The sequence below is a fragment of the Tupaia chinensis genome, unplaced genomic scaffold (assembly GCF_000334495.1).
Source record: "Tupaia chinensis unplaced genomic scaffold, TupChi_1.0 Scaffold143942_1, whole genome shotgun sequence".
NCBI lineage: Eukaryota > Metazoa > Chordata > Mammalia > Scandentia > Tupaiidae > Tupaia > Tupaia belangeri.
The window spans coordinates 210717-215543 of NW_006203793.1; the positions used below are offsets into that span (position 1 = coordinate 210717).

General features: G+C 36.9%; 1 pseudogene; it reads right to left on the reverse strand.

The window, feature by feature from the left end:
* Window positions 1-1722: 1722 nt before the first annotated feature.
* On the reverse strand, window positions 1723-2079 carry LOC102502081 (28S ribosomal protein S33, mitochondrial pseudogene; annotated as a pseudogene).
* Between the last annotated feature and the right edge of the window lie 2748 nt (window positions 2080-4827).

Below are 4827 nucleotides of genomic sequence, written 5' to 3' on the forward strand. Positions count from 1 at the left end.
ATGGTCCTTTCAGATACAGAGCACGCCTAGATGTCTTTAATTCCATAACATTTGCCACAGTGCCTAGTATATACTAGATGCTCAAGAAATATTTGTTAAATGGTTGATTGTAGGCAAGTATTATGCCTTGTTTTTGTTCCCCTGAAACACCTATCCCCATGCTTTGAAAATAATTGATGCTTAAAAATTGTTGAATAGGAAAGAATATTCCCAAATATTCAACTCAAGGTGTATCTAGGGGTATATTTCTGAAATGTGGACCTCTGATTGCCCTAGTAGTATGTTCATGTATCTTTTTTGGCATTTATGATAGGCTGTCTTGTGTTATGTCAGGTTTGTGTTTGTGTCTTCTCAAGAAATTGTAAACTGCTGGGATTACAAAGACCACGTCTTCATATATTCTTTTATTTTCTCATAACATGGCTTATCACAGAATCTGGTACATAGTAGGCATTCAGTAAAAGATTATTGAGTTAAAACTATTGGGTCATCAGAAAAAATATGTCATGACTTTCCCGATGACCTAATAGCTTAAATTGTTTGAATTTTCTTTGTATCTGACTCTGAGATGTGGTGACTAGAGTTAATTGGAAGAAAAGTAAAACTTTCTGAGACCACTTCCCACTAGATCAGTGGTCTTCAAACTTAGTTACTTTTGCAGGAAGTTTCCAAAATCACTTACATACTTGCTTTGTCAGTTTTATTCTCTCCCTGCCCAAACAGAATGTACTGTACTTTGATTTGTGTATCTTGGCATCTTCCCTTAACCTTCGTGCCTTGCCAACATTTTTGTTACCTTTCCATTTCTATTTTGGAGGGTGGACCACAGAGGTGAAGGTTTTCTTCAGCTCACTTCCTCTGTCTTACCACACATGGTTATAACTTTGTGTCAGTATAGTATAATGGTTAAGAGTTTGGATTCTTGCTTCATTTTGTCTGTCTTTACCTCACCACTTAACCACCTGTGGAGTCTAAGCCAAGTTAATTTACTTGTCTAAGCCCTAGTCTTTACATATATGAAATAGGATTAAAGTAGTACCTATTTTATTAAGATTAAAATATGATCATGTATGTAGAAGATACATGTGTTCATCATCTCTACTCTCTTTGTTCTATCTATATAACTATTATTGAGGTCTTTGAGTTGATTGGGCAACCCCGTGAGAATTATAATGTCTGACAATGAAGTATCCTTTTCCTTTAAGTGTATGTATATGCATTTTAATTTGTTGCTAGAAACAATATAACAACAATTGCACTCTTGGCTTTTATCCCAGAGAAATAAAAACTTGTTTTCATGCAGAAACTTATACAAGAATGTTTATTAGCAGCTTTATTTAAAAATAGCTTCAAACAGAAAACTACCCATATGTTTTTTGTTTGTTTGTTTTTTTACCGGACAGTCATTTAATGAGGGTTCTCCTCCACTCCCCCAATATCCGGTCCCCACTCCAAACAAGTCATTAAACAATAATGTATTAATTTCACTAGAGAATTAGGTAAATCTCAGATAATAGATCCAAGGCCAAAATAATTTTGCAAAATTAGAATGTTTTCAAGAAACCAGTTATAATTTAACTGGATGAGACTTCAACACGTAGATGACTATGTTCCTCCAAACAGCCTTCATTTAGGAAGAGGCCATTCCTCCAACATGTGAAGAACCATAAATGCACTTTCTTCTCAGTCACCGAGCAAATGTCCTCTCTTGATGGGCCAACACTATTTCTTTTTCGTTGCTCTTTTCCCTTCTCCTTTCCGTGGTTTCCCCTTTCCACGAAGCTTCTTTAAATGCATTTGCTCACCCTTAAAATCTTGATGCTCATCTCTGTAGAGGCCGAGAAAATGAAGTGTCCCCATGAGTGCAAAATAGGTATTGTGATCTGGATACCAATCGTAAGTCTCCTTCCTCTTGGCCAAAGGTTGTTCGCTGAACAGTTTCACCACCTTCATGGATTTGGAATCAGTAGGCCTGGCGACTTCCCCAAATAGCCGGGCACTCAGAAGACTCATGCGCAAGGCATATTCCGAAAGTGAAGACATTTCTTGAGCAGTGAAGTGCAAGAGTCCTTCTGGCCCCGACCTTCCTCCCCTACGCACCTCTCCCAGAAGGCCCGCCCATATGTTCTTTAATGGATGAACAGCTAGATAAATTGTAGCACTTTCATGCAGTTGGAATACTGCTCTTCAATAAAAAATAAATCATACAAGCAAATACTTGGATAGATATTTATTATTTATTTATTTATTTTTGAGAGGTCTTTGCTATAGGGCACGTACACTCGCCAGAAAGACAGAGAGAGACAGAGAGACAGAAAGTGAGAAATCACCCCCCAGGGGGGATGGCGTGAGTTTAAGCCGCGGGTCTGGTTGACTACATGGGAGTCCAGTGGCATAGCCATTATGCTAACTGCTGGTCCCAGATATTTTTTTATTTTTTAATTTTAGTTTATTGTATACATTGAATCACTGTACATCACTACAGCTTGTAAAATGAATTTACCTAACATGAATATACTTCATACCAGTCCAGCTGAAAATAGCATACACATTATCAACAGACAATTCTCCATTTCTGTGTCCCTTAAATGTCTTTCCTCTTTATTTTTCTCTTGATTACTTACCTTTAAATCTCCCTCATCTCCTACCCTCTTTCCACACTGTCTCCAGTATCTGTAACCATTTTCCATGCTTCTGTAGCCTCTAATCTTTCAGTTTCTGCTAGAGTGTGGACAGTTGGTATATATTAAGTGGAGACATACAATGTCTCTCCTTCATAGCTTGGCTTGCTTCTCTCAGCAGTAAATCTTCCATTTTTTGTCCTCTTTCTTCCAAATTCAGGGTTTTTTTATGGCTAAGTAGTATTCCATCGAATATATTTGCCACTTTTTCAATCTGTTCATCTGTTCCTGGGCATTTGGATTGGTTCCATATCTTAGCTATTATGAATAATGCTACAGTAAACATAGATGTGCAAGCACTTTTCTGAATGAGCATTTTCCTATCTTTGGGTAGATACCCAGGAGTGGAATTGCTGGGTCATATTGTCAATCCATTTGTATTGAGGAACCTCCATATTGTTCTCCACATAGGCTGTACTCATTTGATTTCCCACCAACAGTGAAGGAGAGTTCCACAGCCTTGCCAATGCTCAATGTTTTTTTTTTATTTTTTTAATCTTAGCCATTCTGACCGGGGTTAAGTGGTATCTCATTGTGCTTTTGATTTGCATCTCCCTTAGGATGAGGAATATTGAGCATTTTTTCATATCTTTTGGCTGTTCATATATCTTCCTTAGACAGTTGTTTGTTCAGCTCATTTTCCCATCTTTTAATTGGGTTGATTTTCTTTTTCAAGTAAACCACTAGAGTTCCCTGTGTATTCTGGTTATCAGTTCCTTATTTGAGGCATACTTTAGAAAAATACTCTCCCATTCTGAGGGTTGTTGATTCATGCTAATTACTATGTCTTTTGCTGTACAGAAACTTCTTAATCTGATGTAATACCACTTGTATATATTTAGGATTATTGTCTGTGCGTTAGGGTTTTGTTTTTGCTTTTTTTATTTTTTATTATTTTACATTCAATCACTATCATCACTACAGCTTGTATGATGAATTTACTCAATATGAATGCACTTTACACTAGTCCAGTTTTACGCTATGTCCATTTTTCCATTCTGTGGAAATTTGGGGGACACATGCAAGTACTCCTGGTATGTTTTTCAAGCTGCAAGCACTGTGGTCAGCAATGTGGGATCTGGAATCCCAACCCTTAGGCCACAGGGCTAGACATTGCCAGAATTTTAAAATGCTTTTTGGAATGGATTATATTTTTACCCTACTTTGCAAAATGGGAATAACAATAACTGTGGCTATATAACTCTCTAATTCTGTATCTTTTATTTTTAATTTTAATTTATTTAGCTTGTAAAGGGAATTTACCCAACATGAGTACATTTCACACTAGTCCAGTTGAAGACATTATACACATTATAATCAACAGATAATCATCCATTTCTGTGTTCCATAAGTATATTGCCTCTATTTTTCTTCTTGATTCATTTCCTCACACTTTCTCCCTTCTCCCACCCTCTTCTCACATTGTCTTCAGTATTCATAACCATTTTCCATGTCCCCACCTCCTCTAATCTTTTAGTTTCTGCAATAAAGTGTGGACAGTCAGTATATATTAAGTGGAGACATACAATGTCTCTCTTTCATAGGCTGGCTTGCTTCCTCAGTAGTAAATCTTCCATATCAATCCACTTTCCATTAACTGTCAGGGTCTTCTTGTTGCTGAGTAGTATTCCATAGAGTATACATGCCATGCTTTTCCAACCCATTCACCTGTTCATGGACATTTGGGTAGGTTCCATAGTTAGCAACTGGGAATAATACTGTAATAAATGTAGATGTGCAAGCACTTTACTGACTGATTGTTCTCCTATCCTTCAGGTAGATACCCAGGACAGGGATTGCTGGACCATATGGTAGTTCTATTTATAGATCTTTAAGAAGCCTCCATATTGTTCTCTACAGTGGCTGGACCAATTTATATTCCCACCAACAGTGTAGATTTCCCTTTTCCCCACAGCCTCACCAGCACTTACAAATTTTGCTTTTTTAATCTTCTCCATTCTGACTGGGGTTAGATAGTATTTCATTGTGGTTTTGATGTGCATCTCCCTTATGATGTGGATGAAAAAAGCAGTTTTTTAGCTGTTTTTTGTGTGTCCTCTTTAGACCATTGTTTCTTCAGCTCAAATTGCCATCGTCTAATAGAGTTGATACTTTTTTTTTGCTTTATTTTAAAATTCTTTTTAAT